The sequence below is a fragment of the Phyllobates terribilis genome, unplaced genomic scaffold (genome assembly GCF_046119375.1).
Source record: "Phyllobates terribilis strain yellow unplaced genomic scaffold, ASM4611937v1 Scaffold_1062__1_contigs__length_440962, whole genome shotgun sequence".
In the NCBI taxonomy this organism is placed as follows: domain Eukaryota; kingdom Metazoa; phylum Chordata; class Amphibia; order Anura; family Dendrobatidae; genus Phyllobates; species Phyllobates terribilis.
In genome coordinates this window covers 394,771-417,319 of record NW_027363822.1, presented here as the reverse complement: position 1 = coordinate 417,319, position 22,549 = coordinate 394,771, and the positions used below count along the sequence as shown (strand labels likewise).

General features: G+C 51.3%; 1 long non-coding RNA gene across 1 annotated transcript; it reads right to left on the bottom strand.

Annotated features, from left to right (window-relative positions):
• Window positions 1-5,154: 5,154 nt before the first annotated feature.
• Window positions 5,155-21,970, bottom strand: LOC141242782 (uncharacterized). Its single transcript, XR_012307149.1, has 3 exons — window positions 21,882-21,970; window positions 6,250-6,370; window positions 5,155-5,253 (listed from the first exon to the last, which is right to left on the bottom strand). It is a non-coding gene; the product is annotated as an uncharacterized lncRNA (long non-coding RNA).
• Window positions 21,971-22,549: the final 579 nt, after the last annotated feature.

Below are 22,549 nucleotides of genomic sequence, written 5' to 3'. Positions count from 1 at the left end.
TCCCCTCGCCCCTGGTGTATAATATCCGTCCCCTCACCCCTGGTGTATAATATCCGTCCCCTCACCCCTGGTGTATAATATCCGTCCCCTCGCCCCTGGTGTATAATATCCGTCCCCTCGCCCCTGGTGTATAATATCCGTCCCCTCGCCCCTGGTGTATAATATCCGTCCCCTCGCCCACGGTGTATAATATCCGTCCCCTCGCCCACGGTGTATAATATCCGTCCCCTCGCCCACGGTGTATAATATCCGTCCCCTCGCCCACGGTGTATAATATCCGTCCCCTCGCCCACGGTGTATAATATCCGTCCCCTCGCCCACGGTGTATAATATCCGTCCCCTCGCCCACGGTGTATAATATCCGTCCCCTCGCCCACGGTGTATAATATCCGTCCCCTCGCCCACGGTGTATAATATCCGTCCCCTCGCCCACGGTGTATAATATCCGTCCCCTCGCCCACGGTGTATAATATCCGTCCCCTCGCCCACGGTGTATAATATCCGTCCCCTCGCCCACGGTGTATAATATCCGTCCCCTCGCCCACGGTGTATAATATCCGTCCCCTCGCCCACGGTGTATAATATCCGTCCCCTCGCCCACGGTGTATAATATCCGTCCCCTCGCCCACGGTGTATAATATCCGTCCCCTCGCCCACGGTGTATAATATCCGTCCCCTCGCCCACGGTGTATAATATCCGTCCCCTCGCCCACGGTGTATAATATCCGTCCCCTCGCCCACGGTGTATAATATCCGTCCCCTCGCCCACGGTGTATAATATCCGTCCCCTCGCCCACGGTGTATAATATCCGTCCCCTCGCCCACGGTGTATAATATCCGTCCCCTCGCCCACGGTGTATAATATCCGTCCCCTCGCCCACGGTGTATAATATCCGTCCCCTCGCCCACGGTGTATAATATCCGTCCCCTCGCCCACGGTGTATAATATCCGTCCCCTCGCCCACGGTGTATAATATCCGTCCCCTCGCCCACGGTGTATAATATCCGTCCCCTCGCCCACGGTGTATAATATCCGTCCCCTCGCCCACGGTGTATAATATCCGTCCCCTCGCCCACGGTGTATAATATCCGTCCCCTCGCCCACGTTGTATAATATCCGTCCCCTCGCCCACGTTGTATAATATCCGTCCCCTCGCCCCTTAGTGTATAACATCCAGCCCTCGGACTTGTATAACATCTAGCCCCTTGTACCCCCAGTGTATAACATCTGGCCCCTCGGCCTTGTATAACATTAAGACTCTCGCCCCCACCAGTGTATAACATCTAGCCCCTCGTACCCCTAGGGTATAACATCTGGCCCCTCGGCCTTGTATAACATTAAGACTCTCGCCCCCACCAGTGTATAACATCTAGCCCCTCGTACCCCTAGGGTATAACATCTGGCCCCTCGGCCTTGTATAACATTAAGACTCTCGCCCCCACCAGTGTATAACATCAATCCCCACGCCCCCCGGTGTATAACATCCGCCCTCCCATGCTGTGTGCTGTTACTAACATATGACAGAACGGCTGGTGGTGCAGAGCTCTCTGATACCAGCGCGGTCCTGTAATAGGAGCCACCGGGGTAACAAGTCTGGATATTAAATTTCTTCCCTCCTAAATCTTCCCCCATCACATGTGAGTGATATTATTAAGGAGTAGAAGGAACTGCAGCAACTCAGGAGACCCCGGAACATAACAGAGCGGGGTCACTGAGTGCTGAGGAGCAGAGGGCAGAACGCTTTCCTGACTCCATTGGTAACAACATCACCACAAACACTGCGCCCCCGCCAGGAGCTTCATGGCCGAGCAGCTGCATGCAGCCTTACATCACCAAGCACGATGCCGAGCGTCAGATGGAGTGGTGTGAAGCCGCCACCACAGGACTCTGGAGGAGACCTGTTCTGTGCAGTGACGGATCACACTTCTCTATCTGGCATCTGATGGACGAGTCTGGATTTGGTGAATGCCAGGAGAACGTTACCCTATTAACTGCATTGTGCCCGCTGTACAGTTTGCTGGTGGGGGTATGGCCTTGTTTTTAGGGGTAGGTCTAGGCCCCTTAGTTCCAGTGAAAAGATATCTTAATGCTTCAGCACAAGACATTTTAAACAATTGTAGCTTCCAACCCTAAGGGAATAGAAGAGCAGAACTGTTTCACACACGTTCTCAACCTCAACCCCACTAAACACCTTTAGGATGATTAATTAGAACAAATACTGCACAATGGCAGCATAAATATGTCACCGCAACATAGGGAAGAACAATGTCAGTCACACATCAATTACATTGCCATATGTCTGCTCAGGCTTAGAATGGCTGACCATTCAGAGAATTACATAATACCTACAAAGAAACCGAACAAAAGGTCATTAAAGGAATTGACATAAAACCCCTTTATTAGTACATCCATGGTTATGGAAGGACACCGCACAGAGGAGGGCACACACACCATTGATAGAAAATATTACACGCCGCACCTAGGCCATCCAAAACACTGACTATAAAGAATATCAACTGTGGCAATGAGTCATATACAGGGGACGCCGACACCTACAGATGCAAAAACATTCCTATATAGGGACCACCATCTCAATATGCAGAAATGACTACTGCCCCATAGACGTCATTGTAAGTACACCCCAAGATTGCTTTACTGTGACAAGATCAATTGTGTCCTATGAAAACTCAAAGAAAAGAGGGGGGAATATAACATAGATATGGAAAGAACATAGGAATGGGGTGAAATGTATGAAGGTGCTCTGCATATTGAGCTGTGATATCTGTAGAGGGACGGACTCCATATTAACATCCTGTATATGGATTTAGAATAGGAGGCCATAAAAGCCCCTGTAGGTGTAATGTGGAGGGGACACAATACCTTTCTCCATGTAGTGTATGATAAATAGAACATGGTATTGGAAAGTTTGGTGCCAGCCATGATGTTTGCACAAACCTGTTTGGATCATTTCCATGACCACGTCACGAGCGTGCCCCTCTATGGTGACGAGAGCCCCCAATGTGCTGCGAGTCTGCTGGGACAATTTGCCTCCTCGCACAAGCTCCACAATATCATTTAGCTGGAGCTGCAGATTATCAGAGGAGTTTTTCAGGCCCTACAAGAAGGATGTAACGGTGAAATCATCTGCAGAAACATTCATAGAACATACATATTGCAAGGGGGCTGAAATCTATACAGATTATAAGCTGCAGACTAGATTGAGAACTCCACAATATGCAGGCACTTTATAATGTACACAACAATTTTACAACATATCTTTATAGAAGTTGGAGATCTGGATTGAACCCAGAGCTCCAAATACCCAGATGTACCTCTATAAAACCCTGCCACAAACAGCATGGAAAACTCAATGCAGATGGATTCATTTTATGCTGGTATTATGGGAAATCCCATACAATGTCTTCCCTTATTGGTAGATATGACGAGAGTAGAGATGAGCGAATGGATTTGCAGGACTCTGGTCCAACAGTCGGGTCAGTATTCCACGGCCGCAGGACCGGAGCCCCATGAACCGGCATCTCCGGCTCCTCTTTTGATGTCGATGTCATAGTTGTGGTGTGAGGCACAAATGACATCACGCCTGGCCGGCTAATCAAAAGAGGAGCCAGGGATGCCGGCATGTAAGAGGCGGTTAGCAAGGCTCCCATCCAACAGCCACAGACTACTAACCTGCTCTCTTAGACCAAGGTCCTGCAAATTTAGTTGCTCATCTCTAGACAAGATGCATGAATCAATGCAAAGTCCCAACAATACTATGGAGCCTTTTGGGTACCTTCAAGATATTGAGCCGCTGTACAACTGCAACCCCCAGGAGAAGACCCCTGGGCAAGAACAGTACATGGGCTCTTTGCAGTCTAATAACGTACAGTGAAAGAAGCTACTTGCATCTTTTGATGTGAATGTGGGTTCCCTTACCTCTGTTGCACCAATGGTATATCCGCCCCTGGAAACTCCTATAAGCTGCGTCCCTGGGTATGACAGTCTATTAGCAGGAGAACACATGAAGTCTGTCTATGAATGTATATATATGTATTTCTCCCAGAAAATTATTACAATTACACATGTTTTGTTGTTCACATGTTTATTTAATTTGTGTGTATTGGAACAACACAAAAAGAAGATATTGGTCAACAATTTTGGTTTTCAAGTCCTCAGACAGTTCTCTTTTCCTCTTTCTGTTCTCCCTACTTAGTGTGGCACGTAACAACGCAAAGATTGAGTCAACTTTTCCCCTTTGTATCGGGTTTCAGGTGTGATTTTCATATTGCCCACACCTGTTACTTGCCACAGGTGAGTTTGAATGAGCATCACAAGCTTGAAACAAAATTGTTTACCCACAATTTTGGAAAGATGCCAACAATTTTGTCCGGCCCATTTTTGGGGTTTTGTGTGAAATTATATCCAATTTGCCTTTTTTTCTCTGTTTTTTTTGTGTTGTTCCAATACACACAAAGGAAATAAACATGTGTATAACAAAAAATACACATGCAATTGCAATAATTTTATGGAAAATACTTCAAGGGTGCCAACACTTCCGGCCATGACTGTTTCTAGTGAAGCAACCTTGATCAGTAAAGGAGCTTATGCCGTACCTCTGGGCCACTGCCGATAGCTTCATGCACTTCACTTGTCCAGAACATCTGAGACGCACAGAGCACGACCTGTCCCGGCCATTCCCTCACCCAGTCTTTTCTTGCAGTCTCAGGGTACGCCTTTTAAAAAACAAAGTTAAATTACGTTGACAGAAGCATTTAAGAGAGGGACAACCTTACTAGTATTATCCAGCAAATTCATTTCTACCGATTGCAGGTAGAAGATCTGCTACCTGGCTCTATAGCAAGAGATACATCATCCACAAATCATTCACTGCTGCCAAATAATCTTATACAAATATAAAAGTACTAGATTAGTTCCAATTAATGCTTTTGGTCTGTAGGTAGATCCGTACCATTCGTGACCGAGCAATAACATCATGCACGCTCCTTAACATGACATCTTCCCCTTGGATGAGCCACTTCTCCACGGCCCCCCGAGCCTCGGAGGTGGAGATGGTCTGGATGAGCTCTACGCGTTCCCCCTCGGTGCTGTACATGGCTTTGATGTCCAGGTTAGGAAGGAACTCCAGCTTTGCGATGCCTTCAAAGCCCTTCTTTAGATGTGGTTGGACCCGCAGAGGATCTTTAGTCTCAGAGAGAATTTCTAGCATTTCGTCGTTGGACAGGAAGAAAAAGCTAAAGCGAAAATGCACAATATGATAAAGATGTCATTAAAGTATTGGGTCAGGCGCCATTTGTATCAGTGTCTGTGAGAAAATAGAAAAGCAAAGCTTTAAAGTAAAGATTCAGTCCCCATACACATTGGATTAAAATAGTTTAAACCTGACGATTGCAGCAGGACCGGCCTACCCACTGATGTGTATGGGGGTCTCCTGACTCTCCCCCGATAGAGGATGTCAGGGCCAGAAGGATCGGGCAGATGGGATTTCAATACCCGGTCTTTTGGTTCTCAGGGGAGATAACCCGCTGCCGGAGGTGTCCAGTACTGACTTTCTCCTCTCTCCCCATTAAAAACACATGACTGTTCAGCAGAATATTCTACCCCAATATGTAGTAGGCGTCATAATAATAATATTAGCAAATACCTCCAATTAGAAGTGTAGTATAGTTCTTCTGATTTGTTTTGTCGCTTATCCCATGTGCAGGGCATTGCAGTAGCTTAGGTTACGACCACTAGCAAATAACTGTCACTATATGAGTGGTCGTAACCATGGATACCGAAGCTACTGCAATGCCTTGCACATGGGGAAAGCGACATAGCGAATCAGAAGAACTATACTACACTTCTAATTGGAGGTATTTGCTAATATTATTATTATTACTACGCCTACTACATATTGGGATAGGATCTTGGAGATGGGAATACCCATTTAATTGCGAGTATTTGCGACAATTCAGTTTCATTAAAAATGTTGCACCGTTAGGCTTTTTGTTTCCTGCACATTCAGCTTTGATGTGATCTGTGGTCATAAATCGGCTAAGAGGAGCTGAAAAAAGACAGATTAAAAATAAGTCCAATAGCCAGCGCAACACAGAGCCAATAGAAGGCAAACAGTGCAAAATTATTAATGAAATCCAATTCCAAAAATGATTTCAATGCGTTTAAATAAGAAAAAAAAAAATTTCTTTAAGGAGTATATAGAATCATTGCAACAAGTGAAAGGACTATACCGTGGGAAAAAAGCCTCTTCTTCTCCAGATAGGCATTCAGCCCTTTCATGATTTTATCCAGAAGCACATTGCTGTCCTGAAGTTTTTCCAGAAGTCCGGTCAGAGAAGTGGCGCTTAAAACCTAAAACAAAGTAGATAGCCCATAAGTAAGATTCCATTATATAGTTATAGAGACTGAAAAAAGGTCACATTCATTGACTATTGTGCCAATAGTTCATATTAAAAATATAATTAGAACATACAGTTATATGAAAAAGTTTGGGCACCCCTATTAATCTTAAGCTTAATGTTTTATAAAAATTGGTGTTTTTGCAACAGCTATTTCAGTTTGATATATGTAATAACTGTTGGACACAGTAATGTTTCTGCCTTGAAACGAGGTTTATTGTACTAACAGAAAATGTGCAATCTGCATTCAAACAAAATTTGACAGGTGCATAAGTATGGGCACCTCACCAGAAAAGTGACATTAATATTTAGTAGATCCTACTTTTGCAAAAATAACAGCCTCTAGTCGCTTCCTGTAGCTTTTAATGATTTCCTGGATCCTGGATGAAGGTATTTTTGACCATTCCTCTTTACAAAACAATTCCAGTTCAGTTAAGTTTGATGGTCGCCGAGCATGGACAGCCCTCTTCAAATGATCCCACAGATGTTCAACGATATTCAGGTCTGGGGACTGGGATGGCCATTCCAGAACATTGTAATTGTTCCTCTGCATGAATGCCTGAGTAGATTTGGAGCCGTGTTTTGGATCATTGTCTTGCTGAAAGATCCATCCCCTGCGTAACTTCAACTTTATCACTGATTCTTGAACATTATTGTCAAGAATCTGCTGATACTGAGTGGAATCCATGCGTCCCCATCCATCCATCCTGGGTAGGTGTATATGCCCCGCCATCCATCCATCCTGGGTAGGTATACATGCCCCTCCATCCATCCTGGGTAGGTGTATATGCTTCTCCATCCATCCTGGGTAGGTGTATATGCCCCGCCATCCATCCATCTTGGGTAGGAGTAGATGCCCCGCCATCCATCCATCTTGGGTAGGAGTAGATGCCCCTCCATCCATCCATCCTGGGTAGGTGTAGATGCCCCTCCATCCATCCTGGGTAGGTGTATATGGTCCTCCATCCATCCATTCTGGGTAGGTGTATATGCCCCTCCATTCATCCATTCTGGGTAGGTGTATATGCCCCTCCATCCATTCATTCTGGGTAGGCGTAGATGCCCCTCCATCCATCCATTCTGGGTAGGCGTAGATGCCCCTCCATCCATCCATTCTGGGTAGGTGTATATGCCCCTCCATTCATCCATTCTGGGTAGGTGTATATGCCCCTCCATCCATTCTGGGTAGGCGTAGATGCCCCTCCATCCATCCATTCTGGGTAGGTGTAGATGCCCCTCCATCCATCCATTCTGGGTAGGCGTAGATGACCCTCCATCCATTCATCCTGGGTAGGTGTAGATGCCCCTCCATCCATCCATCCCGGGTAAGGTGTAGATGCCCCTCCATCCATCCATCCATCCTGGGTAGGTGTAGATGCCCCTCCATCCATCTATACATCCTGGGTAGGTGTAGATGCCCCTCCATCCATCCACCCATCCTGGGTAGGTGTAGATACCCAGGATGAATGGATGGATGGAGGGGCATCTACACCTACCCAGGATGGATGGATGGAGGGGCATCTACACTTACCCAGGATGAATGGATGGATGGATGGAGGGGCAAGTGTAGATGCCCCTCCATCCATCCATCCTGGGTAGGGGTAGATGCCCCTCCATCCATCCATCCTGGGTAGGTGTATATGACCCGCCATCCATCCATTCTGGGTAGGTGTATATGCCCCTCCATCCATCCATCCTGGGTAGGCGTAGATACCTTTCCATCCATCCATCCTGGGTAGGTGTATATGCACCTCCATCCATCCATCAATGCATCCATCCAATCTGGGTAGGTGTATATGCCCCTTCATCCATCCATTCTGGGTTTGCGTAGATGCACCTCCATCCATCCTGGGTAGTCTATTCTGGTAGGTGTATATGCCCCTCCATCCATCCATCCATCCTGGGTAGGAGTATTTGCACCTCCATCCATCCTGGGTAGGTGTATATGCCCCTCCATCCATCCTGGGTAGGTGTATATGACCCTTCATCCATCCATCCATTATGGGTAGGCGTAGATGCCCCTCCATCCATCCATCCATCCTGCGCAGTCTATTCTGGTAGGTGTATATGCCCCTCTATCCATCCATCCTGGGTAGGTGTATATGCCCCTCCATCCATCCATTCTCAGTAGGTGTAGATGCCCCTCCATTCGTCCATTCTCGGTAGGTGTAGATGCCCCTCCATTCGTCCATTCTCGGTAGGTGTAGATGCCCCTCCATTCATCAATCCATCCTGGGTAGGTGTAGATGCCCCTCCATCCATCCATAGTAGGTGTAGATACCACTCCATCCATCCATTCTGGGTAGGTGTATATGCCCCTCCATCCATCCATTCTGGGTAGGTGTATATGCCCCTCCATCCATCCATTCTGGGTAGGTGTATATGCCCCTCCATCCATCCATTCTCGGTAGGTGTAGATGCCCCTCCATTCGTCCATTCTCGGTAGGTGTAGATGCCCCTCCATTCGTCCATTCTCGGTAGGTGTAGATGCCCCTCCATTCATCAATCCATCCTGGGTAGGTGTAGATGCCCCTCCATCCATCCATAGTAGGTGTAGATACCACTCCATCCATCCATTCTGGGTAGGTGTATATGCCCCTCCATCCATCCATTCTGGGTAGGTGTATATGCCCCTCCATACATCCATCCATCCATCCTGGGTAGGCGTAGATACCTTTCCATCCATCCATCCTGGGTAGGTGTATATGCACCTCCATCCATCCATCCATCCATGCATCCATCCAATCTGGGTAGGTGTATATGCCCCTTCATCCATCCATTCTGGGTTTGCGTAGATGCACCTCCATCCATCCTGGGTAGTCTATTCTGGTAGGTGTATATGCCCCTCCATCCATCCTGGGTAGGAGTATTTGCACCTCCATCCATCCTGGGTAGGTGTATATGCCCCTCCATCCATCCTGGGTAGGTGTATATGACCCTTCATCCATCCATCCATTCTGGGTAGGCGTAGATGCCCCTCCATCCATCCATCCATCCATCCTGCGCAGTCTATTCTGGTAGGTGTATATGCCCCTCCATCCATCCATTCTCGGTAGGTGTAGATGCCCCTCCATCCATCAATCCATCCTGGGTAGGTGTAGATGCCCCTCCATCCATCCATAGTAGGTGTAGATACCACTCCATCCATCCATTCTGGGTAGGTGTATATGCCCCTCCATTCATCCTGGGTAGGAGTATTTGCCCCTCCATCCATAGTGGGTAGGTGTATATGCCCCTCCATCCATCCATCCTGGGTAGGTGAATATGCCCTTCCATCCATCCTGGGTAGGTGTATCGGCCTCTCCATCCATCCTGGGTAGCTGTATATGCCCCTCCATCCATCCATCCTGAGTAGGTGTATATGTCCATCCATCCATCCTGGGTAGGTGTATATGCCCCTCCATCCATCAATCCATCCTGGGTAGGTGTATATGCCCCTCCATCCATCCATTCTGGGTAGGCGTAGATGCCCCTCCATCTATTCATCCTGGGTAGGTGTAGATGCCCCTCCATCCATCCATCCATCCTGGGTAGGTGTAGATGCCCCTCCATCCATCCATACATCCTGGGTAGGTCTAGATGCCCCTCCATCCATCCTGGGTAGGTGTAGATGCCCTTCCATCCATCCATTCATCCTGGGTAAGTGTAGATGCCCCTCCATCCATCCATCCTGGGTAGGGGTAGATGCCCCTCCATCCATCCATTCTGGGTAGGTGTATATGCCCCTCCATCCATCCATCCTGGGTAGGCGTAGATACCTTTCCATCCATCCATCCTGGGTAGGTGTATATGCACCTCCATCCATCCATCCATCCATCCATCCATCCATCCATCCAATCTGGGTAGGTGTATATGCCCCTTCATCCATCCATTCTGGGTTTGCGTAGATGCACCTCCATCCATCCTGGGTAGTCTATTCTGGTAGGTGTATATGCCCCTCCATCCATCCATCCATCCTGGGTAGGAGTATTTGCCCCTCCATCCATCCTGGGTAGGTGTATATGCCCCTCCATCCATCCTGAGTAGGTGTATTTCCCCCTCCATCCATCCATCCTGGGTGAGTGTATATGACCCTTCATCCATCCATCCATTCTGGGTAGGCGTAGATGCCCCTCCATCCATCCATCCTGGGTAGGTGTATATGTCCCTCCATCCATCCATTCTCGGTAGGTGTAGATGCCCCTCCATTCGTCCATTCTCGGTAGGTGTAGATGCCCCTCCATCCATCAATCCATCCTGGGTAGGTGTAGATGCCCCTCCATCCATCCATAGTAGGTGTAGATACCACTCCATCCATCCATCCTGCGCAGTCTATTCTGGTAGGTGTATATGCCCCTCCTTCCATCCATTCTCGGTAGGTGTATATGCCCCTCCATCCATCCATCCTGGGTAGGTGAATATGCCCTTCCATCCATCCTGGGTAGGTGTATCGGCCTCTCCATCCATCCTGGGTAGCTGTATATGCCCCTCCATCCATCCATCCTGAGTAGGTGTATATGCCCCTCCATCCATCCATCCTGAGTAGGTGTATATGCCCCTCCATCCATCCATCCATCCTGAGTAGATGTATATGCCCATCCATCCATCCTGGTAGGTGTATATGCCCCTCCATCCATCCACTCTGGGTAGGTGTATATGCCCCTCCATCCATCCATACATCCTGGGTAGGTCTAGATGCCCATCCATCCACCCATCCTGGGTAGGTGTAGATGCCCTTCCATCCATCCATCCATCCTGAGTAAGTGTAGATTCCCCTCCATCCATCCATCGTGGGTAGGGGTAGATGCCCCTCCATCCGTCCACTCTGGGTAGGTGTATATGCCCCTCCATCCATCCATACATCCTGGGTAGGTCTAGATGCCCCTCCATCCATCCATTCTGGGTAGGTGTAAATGTAGCACCCTGAGGATTCGGCTGCTACAGGGGTATTGCACCTCAACCGAGAGGTGTGATATTCCACTCCCGGGCAAGGATGGAGTGTGGATCTGAGCTCGGTAGGCTGCATGCACTACACACATCCCATTTCCGGGGAACAGGCCGACGGTACTCCCACTTAGAAATGTGCAGGTACGACCGAGTCTGTTCCTGGCTGGAGTGGGAGGGGGGTGGTACATCCCAAGTAGTGTAGGGGCAGATAGGGGGAGCAGCCTGGGTAAAGATAGGAGCTCATTGGGTGCTGGTCATCTGAGCTCACACATAGAGGGAGTATATAAGGTGGGCACCAAGTAAGATCAGGGTCAGATGCAGAGGATCAGATGCAGAGAGTCAGTCAGCTGCAGAGAACAAGTCAGGAGCAGAGGAGAGAAGAAAGACAAAGACCCAGAGTGAGAGAGGAGAAAAGAGAGAGACCCAGAGCACAGAAGAGAAGGACTCTGAGATCCCAACTCAAAGCACCGGGTGAAGAGTCGGCATCAGGGTACCGGAACCCAAGCTGGTGGGGGTAAAAACATTCCCCAGCCAGAGACCGGAGACCGTGGGCAGCGTCTGCCACGGTCACCCATCACATCCACCCCGAAGGCACACCACATGAAGGGTCAGGGAACCCAGGGCCAAGGGTGTCCCAACAGAAGGCCCGAGGGAGCTGGACCTAGGTGGATTACTGGTGGGGACGGCCAGAGAACGGGACAGAAAGAGAGCTCAGGGCCACGCTCCGGACTTGTTTGGGGGTTGGCTGGATCCAGGACCTGGTGGACACAGCACGGCTCGGGTGGTCACTAGCAGCTGGAGTGACCAGTACAACATCTGCAGTAAGTAAACACCCTTAACTGCACAACCCGACTGTCTTCACTGCCGTCTGCACTACACCACCACAACCCCCATCCTCTGCGCCTGTCCCCTCTGAGGCTATACCCCTCCCGTTGGGGGTTATCCCACCAAGCTGCGCACCCACCATCAGCCTCAGCGGACCCTGCTGCAGCGGCGGCCACAGTGACCGCATCACAACGGGTGGCGTAGTCGACACAAAAGAACTCTTAATAACATCTGTAGGACTGCCACATAACACTGAGCTTGACGCCCTGGGCACGGGCCGGGTCACAGCCGCTCGGAGACTACAAACCCCCCCCCATCTGATCCGGTGCCGGGTATTCCCCTCAAAAAGGAATATGTCCCAGGGGGCGCGTCAACTTTGGCGTAGTCGGCAGGATTACGTGCCCGCAACACCCGGGTACTGCGTGCCTGAAGAAAAGTGCAAGTTTACCTCAGAAAGAAGTCTCCCGCCGGTTCCGGAGGGTCCACGCCATCGGACTCCATCACCAGTCGTTTCCCGCCGATTGTCCGCCATTTCCAACTTGTTCCCGCCATCTGCAGAGTTTCCCGCCACTGGGCGACGCTTCCCGCCAAAACCGCAGATTTCCCGCCTTGGAAGAGCAGCGGACGCCATTATGGGCGTGCCAAAGGAGGGCAAGAGGCCACCTCCCATCGTGGGCCAGGACAGAAAATGGCGCCAAAAGTGGAAACCGCCCCCACCAACAGAGACTGTGATGCTGGAGGTGTCTGTCAGCGTGAAAGAACTACCCCTGGAGCTGACAGTCACCGAGTTGCCCCGGGACCGCCCTCGAAGTGGGAGGAGACGAAAGAAAAGAGCAAAGATGGGTGCCGCCTGGAGGAGTCTGGAGCGAGCGCACCCGGAGGCAGGAAGCCTGGAGAGGAGCAGCAGAAAAGCTCACCCGGAGATGTCCAGAGAGCAGAGCAGCACCGGCCCGCTGGCCAGGAGCCTGCTGGAAGAAGAGCAGAGCAGCACCGACCCGTTGGTCAGGAGCCTGCTGGACACCACGACCCCACTAGGCCTAGTGGAGGTCCTTGCACAGCTCCCCCGAGACCGGGAGTGTGCGCAGACTGCCCTGGAGGGCCTCGCACGGAGGATGGCCCGGGTACAGCGCGAGATATTGGCGGAATGGAGCCGGGAGATGGCCCAGCAAGCTGAAACCAAGACGCAAGCTGAAACCAAGACCCGGAGCACGCCAGCCGAGATGAGGAAGGAGACCGCCTCTGAGGATGGCGCGGGAGGACCCAAGGCCGGAGACGGCGCCGAGAAGGGAGCCGAACGCATGGAGGCAGGTAAAGGGGACGCCTATACCCCAAGCCGTGACACCGCTTACCTGCCCCAGCTCCCCGTCGCAGAGCCCGAAAGTCCCCCTGCTGTGCCCGAAAACGCCATGTCACCGACGCAGACTAGGCCCCAACCGGAAGCCGCCGCCGCGACCCCTGTGACGTCACGCGCCTCGACCCGGGGCGTGACAAAGCAGGAAATACCACCAGCCTGGTCGCAAGGCCTAGTACCCCCGGGCGCCGAATCACCAACAGCGCCCCCTACCTCCGCGGAGCCTCCGGCCTGGCCGCAAGGCCAGGTAGCCCAGGGCGCCGCCGTCCTAACGGTGCCCTTCACCTTCCAGGTGCCCCAGGCCTGGCCGCAAGGCCTGGGCAACCCGGGCGCCACCACCACCGCGCCCGCACCCGTAAAACCAAGGGTGCCGCGTCTGGGAGAGGACTTGTTTGCCCAGCACACGTGGCCGGACGGGCAGCCTTTCATCTGGCCCCAGAAGTATTACGAACTGGAGCACCAGAGGAGGGTTGGGGCCATGTGTGCACCCCTGATTCCGGCTCCGAAGCCCGTAATAAGGATCTCGCCCCCGCTAGCGGAAGCACAGTTTGAGTGGGACCCCACCGGAGAAGATCTAATGGGGTTCACTCAGGAAACTAGGGCAGCTGCAGCAGAGCGTGCGGAGTGCTGCCGCCAACAGCTCGAGGAGTTTGCGAGGGAGTGGAGAGAGAGGCGGGTCCGGGAACAACAGGCCCAAATACGGAGTGCCGAGCAGAAGAGCCGGACCAGGAGGGACCCCTGTGCAGCGCACAGTCCCCGTACCACCGGGACTGTAATCAAGTTCAACCAGCAGCATGGGTGGGGCTTCATTAGAGACAACAACACCCCCGGCGACGTCTTTGTCACGCGCAGAGACGTGGAGTCCCATCTGCCGGAGGGGCACAGAGGTCGTGACCTCTACATCGGAGACGAGGTCACCTTTACCCGGCACAAGTGTGCCAAAGGACCTTACGCCCTCCACGTACACCGCCTGACGGAGGAGGAGTTGCAGTGCGGGGAGGAGGAGCAAGAGGACCCGGACGGGTCTGAAGTTACAACCAGCTATAAGCAAAGAGCAGGAGGAAGACGCCGTTGAGTGCGGCAGAGCAAGTGATGTAAATAGTTACCCGACCGGGTACCAAAGAAACTGTTGATACATATATATAGTCCCCGTTGGGACCAGCTGAGTGAACTGTTTACCCGTTAACCCCTTAATCCATACCAGGCTGAGGACTGTGAGCAGCCATTCCCTTCCCTTTACCTGGCCGAGGACTGAGAGCGGCCATATCCCTGTATATAGTTGCGCTTCCTAAAGCGCCCCCTACCGGTTTTATAGGAAAACCAGTTTTTCTAAGAGACTGTCGCACTTTTCCCGGACACACGTTGCACAGTGTCCGGAGGAGGAACCTGAAACAAGAGACGACGAGAAAGTTTTATCTGCTAAGATATGTTATTTATATATGTTTATGAAAAAAAAAAAAAAAAATGTATGTTTTTGGTGTTATTTATGTCTTACAGCTCGAGGACGTGCTGTGATTTACCAGGGGGGAATGTAGCACCCTGAGGATTCGGCTGCTACAGGGGTATTGCACCTCAACCCAGAGGTGTGATATTCCACTCCCGGGCAAGGATGGAGTGTGGATCTGAGCTCGGTAGGCTGCATGCACTACACACATCCCATTTCCGGGGAACAGGCCGACGGTACTCCCACTTAGAAATGTGCAGGTACGACCGAGTCTGTTCCTGGCTGGAGTGGGAGGGGGGTGGTACATCCCAAGTAGTGTAGGGGCAGATAGGGGGAGCAGCCTGGGTAAAGATAGGAGCTCATTGGGTGCTGGTCACCTGAGCTCACACATAGAGGGAGTAAAAGAGGAGAAAAGAGAGAGACCCAGAGCACAGAAGAGAAGGACTCTGAGATCCCAACTCAAAGCACCGGGTGAAGAGTCGGCATCAGGGTACCGGAACCCAAGCTGGTGGGGGTAAAAACATTCCCCAGCCAGAGACCGGAGACCGTGGGCAGCGTCTGCCACGGTCACCCATCACATCCACCCCGAAGGCACACCACATGAAGGGTCAGGGAACCCAGGGCCAAGGGTGTCCCAACAGAAGGCCCGAGGGAGCTGGACCTAGGTGGATTACTGGTGGGGACGGCCAGAGAACGGGACAGAAAGAGAGCTCAGGGCCACGCTCCGGACTTGTTTGGGGGTTGGCTGGATCCAGGACCTGGTGGACACAGCACGGCTCGGGTGGTCACTAGCAGCTGGAGTGACCAGTACAACATCTGCAGTAAGTAAACACCCTTAACTGCACAACCCGACTCTGTCTTCACTGCCGTCTGCACTACACCACCACAACCCCCATCCTCTGCGCCTGTCCCCTCTGAGGCTATACCCCTCCCGTTGGGGGTTATCCCACCAAGCTGCGCACCCACCATCAGCCTCAGCGGACCCTGCTGCAGCGGCGGCCACAGTGACCGCATCACAACGGGTGGCGTAGTCGACACAAAAGAACTCTTAATAACATCTGTAGGACTGCCACATAACACTGAGCTTGACGCCCTGGGCACGGGCCGGGTCACAGCCGCTCGGAGACTACAAACCCCCCCCCATCTGATCCGGTGCCGGGTATTCCCCTCAAAAAGGAATATGTCCCAGGGGGCGCGTCATATATGCCCCTCATTCCATCCATCCTGGGTAGGTGTAGATACCTCTCCATCCATCCATCCTGGGTAGGTGTATATGCACCTCCATCCATCCATCCAAACTGGGTAAGCATAGATGCCCCTCCATCCATCCATCCATCCTGAGCAGTCTATTCTGGTAGGTGTATATGCCCCTCCATCCATCCACTCTGGGTAGGTGTAGATGCCCCTCCATCCATCAATCCATCCTGGGTAGGTGTAGATGCCCCTCCATCCATCCATGGTAGATGCGAATACCCCTCCATCCATTCTTCCATCCATCCATCCTGGGTAGGTGTATATGCCCCTCCATCCATCCTGGGTAGGTGTATATGCCCATCCATCCATCCTGAGTAGCTGTATATGCCCCTCCAGCCATCCTGGGTAGGTGTATATGCCCCTTCATCCATTCTGGGTAGGTGTAGATGCCCCTCCATCCATCCTGGGTAGTCTATTCTGGTAGGTGTATATGCCCCTCCATCCAACCTGGTTAGGTGTAGATGCCCCCTCCATTCATCCATCCTGGTTAGGTGTAGATGCCCCTCCATCCATCCATCCATCCTGGGTAGTCTATTCTGCTAGGTGTATATGCCCCTCCATCCATCCTGGTTAGGTGTAGATGCCCCTCCATCCATCCATCCTGGTTAAGTGTAGATGCCCCTCCATCCATCCATCCATCCTGGGTAGGTGTATATGCCCCTTCATCCATCCATCCATCCTGGGTAGGTGTAAATGCCCCTCCATCCATCCATCCATCCTGGGTAGGTGTAAATGCCCCTCCATCCATCAATCCATCCTGGGTAGGTGTAGATGCCCCTCCATCCATCCATGGTAGATGCGAATACCCCTCCATCCATCCATCCTGGGTAGGTGTATATGCCCCTCCATCCATCCATCCATCCTGGGTAGGTGTATATGCCCCTCCGTCCATCCAGTGTAGGAGTATTTGCCCCTCCATCCATCCTGGGTAGGTGTATATGCCCCTCCATCCATCCATCCTGGGTAGGTGTATATGCCCTTCCATCCTGGGTAGGTGTATATTCCCCTCCATCCATCCATCCTGGGTAGGTGTATAGGCCCCCTCCATCCATCCTGGGTAGGTGTATCGGCCCCTCCATCCATCCTGGGTAGCTGTATATGCCCCTCCAGCCATCCATCCATCCTGGGTAGGTGTATATGCCCCCTCCATCCATCCTGGGTAGGTGTATATGCCCCTCCATCCATCCATCCTGGGTAGGTGTATATGCCCCTTCATCCATTCTGGGTAGGTGTAGATGCCCCTCCATCCATCCTGGGTAGTCTATTCTGGTAGGTGTATATGCCCCTCCATCCAACCTGGTTAGGTGTAGATGCCCCCTCCATTCATCCATCCTGGTTAGGTGTAGATGCCCCTCCATCCATCCATCCATCCTGGGTAGTCTATTCTGGTAGGTGTATATGCCCCTCCATCCAACCTGGTTAGGTGTAGATGCCCCCTCCATCCTGGGTAGGTGTAAATGCCCCTCCATCCATCCATCCTGGGTAGGTGTAAATGCCCCTCCATCCATCCATCCTGGGTAGGTGTAAATGCCCCCTCCATCCATCCTGGGTAGGTGTAAATGCCCCCTCCATCCATCGATGCTGGGTAGGTTTATATGCCCCTGACTAGCCCAGGGGAATGGGTATGACTCGGTACCCGGGCCTTTAGGGATGTCGCGGTGGTCGGCTCCCGGGCCCGTACCCTGGGGTCGCTCCTTTAAAAGGGTTGGTGATTTGTGAAGTTTATAAAAGAGTTTGTGACGCCACCTGTGGTTTCTGGTGAGGATCACCAGCGCTGCGCAGTCCACTGAGGCCGGTGATAAGGTAGCTCGATGGTATAGCTTCCCACAGGTGGAGCTAGGCCTCAGGGCAGCGTATGGACGGGGAAAGCAGGACGGAGAGACCCAGCCGGGTCAGAGCAAGAACAGGGACAGACACGATTGTCACTTCAGTACCTTTTACTGATGGAAATTCAGGCACGTCCCAGAGCACTGTAGGGTGAAGGGTGCACGTCAGGATCCTCCCCAATGAGCGGGTTTTGGGCCTCCTGTTTCTTGCCTCTGCGTAGTAAGTTTCTGACCTTCCTGGAGCAAGGCCTAACTTTGTCTCTGTCCTGCGCTGGCTGACCTTGTGGTATGGCCTTTTCTTGGATTACACGCTCCCGACTTAAGGGGCCTATGTGTCTCCTGGCTCTATTACGTATCAGCACTTTTGCGATACTGGGACTTGTAGTTCTCCAGGGATTCTGGTTATATCTTACTGGGTCGTGGAGATCCCGGTAAGCTTCGGACCCGATGTCCGGTAACTGCTTCTTCGGGGTGAGCTAGTTAAGCTCCTCTGCCCCCTATGTATTAACTCTCCACTCGCCTTCGGCCTACTCGGGCCCTCACTAGGCTATACACACTAACGGCAGGTTGCCGCGCTTCACCGATCTTATGGCGCCGGCACACCTAAAGCTCACCTCTCTGAGCTACAACTGAGTCTAGAACGTGCTCCACTGCAGACTGACCTCTCTCAGGCTTTTGCATTGCAGGAGCTCTCTCAACAGGTTTGCTTTCTGTCGACTCCAGTCTAGACTAACTGCTGCCTGGCTCCACCTTCCCTTATATATCTATCCCTAACGGGCTCCCTCTGATGGTCTGAGGTGGAAGGTGGAGATGTGTGAATGGTTATGGGGGCCTCTTGTGGAGGAATCCATCAATACACCCTGCTAGGATCTGTGATACCAAGCGCAGCTAGGCGTCACACACCCCCATCCATCCTGGGTACATGTATATGCTCCATCCATCCCGGTCAGTATATGCCCCCCTCCATCCATCCATCCTGGTGGATATATCCTCCCCTCCATACTGGTGGGTATATGCCCCCCCCCTCCATCCATCCTGGTGGGTATATGCCCCCCCCCTCCATCCATCCATCCTGGTGGGTATATGGCCCCCCCCCTTACATCCATCCTGGTGGGTATATGCCCCCCCCTCCATCCATCCATCCATCCATCCTGGTGGGTATATGCCCCCCCCCTCCATCCATCCTGGTGGGTATATGCCCCCCCCCTCCATCCATCCTGGTGGGTATATGCCCCCCCCCTCCATCCATCCTGGTGGGTATATGCCCCCCCCCTCCATCCATCCTGGTGGGTATATGCCCCCCCCTCCATCCATCCTGGTGGGTATATGCCCCCCCCTCCATCCATCCTGGTGGGTATATGCCCCCCCCTCCATCCATCCTGGTGGGTATATGCCCCCCCCCTCCATCCATCCTGGTGGGTATATGCCCCCCCCCCCCCTCCATCCATCCTGGTGGGTATATGCCCCCCCCCCCTCCATCCATCCTGGTGGGTATATGCCCCCCCCCCTCCATCCATCCTGGTGGGTATATGCCCCCCCCCCTCCATCCATCCTGGTGGGTATATGCCCCCCCCTCCATCCTGGTGGGTATATGCCCCCATATATTCAATGCGAAGGGAAAAAAAACAAAACAAACGCTTCTACTCTCCTTCCACGTTCCCACGCAGCGCTGTGTCTGTGTTGCCTGAAGATGTCGGCGGTGATAACAGCTGAGAGGCTGAGATCACCGCACGGCGCCGCTGCAGATACTCACTCGGGACGTCCACTCCTAGGCATTTCCTCCCCGGCAGTTCCTGTCATGGCATGCTCTGACTGAGCAGTGCGTGCGACGACAGGGGGAATGTACAGCTTACACTGCAGGCTCCACAAAGATGGCTGCAATCTCCTCCCACGGCTGCGACCTGCACAGCCAAGGGGGCGTGCCCAGGTCACAGCTAGAGGCAGGAGGAGCGGCCTGTAATGTTAGAGAAAGGGTCGGTGACAGACTACTGTCTCTTATGGCCAGGGCTGCCGTAAATGAGGTGTGTAAGAGTGCTTCTTACACACCCCCCAAATAAAAATGGCAGCCCCTAGTGGCCAATGTAAAAATAAATAAAAAACTAATAAAGTGGTACATTTAATTTTGTATTAAAAATAATTGATTACATAATTATTAATACAAAACATAAAATCGTGGCCCCTTCCCTGTAAGAATAGCACATGGCTCTTTTCACGTCTGGTTATTTCTCTAGCAGGTAGAATATGCTCCGTTATAGACCGTGGACAGGTTTACAGCTCTATTTATTGTGGACGATTGATCTGCAAATCAGAACTGAGACCGGTCCGATTTTCATCCGATTTGTAGATAAAGATCATCTATTGAAGTCAACGAGTCTGTCAGAAAAAATGGCCAGAACCAACCATGTTGCCTGTACTGCTTGTTTTCCAGTGTCTATAGGCCGGGCAAGCGAGGCGAGGAAACCTTTAGCTTTTTACTTTACATATAAAAAAATATGCCCCACTGAGGAGAAAAACTGACACACTGACCAAAATCAGATGAAAATTAGAAAAAAACACTGATTAAAACCTGACATGTGAACGGGGCCTTAATCAGATGTCAGCAGGGTCGGACTGGGGTGTCTGGGGCCCACAGGGGACGCTGACTCTAGGGGCCCACCTCCAGCAATATGCAGATCTCTCTTCTCTGCTCTCCCTGTTATAGTGGAGCAGTGACCGGCGGCTCCTCACATCTACTCTGCACAGACTACAACAGGGATGGACAATTTCTGTAGTTTGCATGAAAGGGCTTCTTTGGTTAAAACAAGTCATCACAGATTCATGGGCTACACAGGATAGGTGATCACTTATTGATTGGAAGAATGGGGAAGTTTTATCCCTGACAGGACACTTATCCCCATTTTAAAATGCAGCGACAGGTGGGACGTCTGACCACAGCCTCATTCTTTCTCTTGGGGGCTTCCAAAAAAGAGCAGCGCTCACAGCCCCTGAGGGAATGAATGGATCAGTGGTCGAGTCGCACATGAGCTCCAGTGTAATGGGGAGAAAAGCTCCACAGTCTGCCGATCGCTGCAGGTCCCAGTAGTCAGACCCCCACCAATCAATAAGTTATCACTTATCCTGTGGAGAGGGGATTACTTGTTCTCCCCGGAGAACCCCTGTGAGTGCATCTCTGATGCTCTGCTCCAAGTATTTCATCTCTAAGGCCACAGTCCCACTATCAGTATTCAGTCAGGATTTTTTCTCAGGAGTGGGAGCCAAAACCAGGTGAGGAACAATCAGAGAAAAGGTAGAATAGAAACAAGTCACCAATTCTGTATTTATCACCCACTCCTGCTTTTGGCTCTCACTACTGAGAAAAAATACTGACCAAATACTGATAGTGAAGCCGTGGCCTCATGGAAAAAAATCTTTTCCTAGTTAATCTCAGCGAGAACAAATGACCGCCATACACAACATAATCCACTATAACAACACCAATAATATCACATACAAAAGGGACAAATCACCACACCATGACCAGACCACATATTACCACCATATAGTGACCAAATAATACACTACTGATCAGGAATACAAACCACAATACTAACAACACTGTCACTATACATATGAGCTCTGTATATAGTGTCAGTGTACAGGTAATACAGTGATCCCCAGTGACATTATAAACAGGATCTCTGTATATAGTGTCAGTGTACATGTAATACAGTTATCACGAGTGACATTATACACAGGAGCTCTGTATATAGTGTATAGGTAATACACTGGTCACCAGTGACATACACTATATAGTATATACAGAGCTCCTGTGTAAGTGTACAGTAATACACTGACTCACCAGTGATGTCTCTAGGTGAAGTTCTTCATCTTTGCTTTTCCTCATCTGGCACAGTCCACCATCACTTCTTCCAGCCAGGAATCATCTCTGCAGAAAATAACACACAGTTATCAATAACTGATCTCTTTTAGAGCACATTCCCACTTTTCCCCAGGCTTCTACACTACACCAGTTGAAGAAATAAAGCGACATAGTGGCGCCCTGCACAGTAACAGGACCCCCCTTTTGTCCCCTCTTACGGAAAACAGTTTCCTAAAAATAAAATTATATTACAGAAGTAATAATGTCCCTAATTGGACTCTAAAGTAATAATGTTCCCCACTCGCCATCATAAACTAATAAAGTTCCTCAATCTGGCCCCTAAACAGTAATAAAGTCCCTTGTACAGCGTGGCCCCCCATCTATCCATCCTGACCCCCCCCCCCCCCCATATATCCATTCTGGTGTCCATGTGTCCAGCCTGCCCCTCCCATATATCCATCCTGGCCTCCATGTGTCCAGCCTGCCCCCCTTCATATATCCATCCTGTCCCACTCATATATGCATCCCACCCCACCCCATATATCTATCCAGGACCCCATGTGTCCAGCTTGCCGCCCTTCACCTCCATGTGTCCATCCACGTCCCCATGTGTCCAGCTTGCCGCCCTTCACCTCCATGCGTCCATC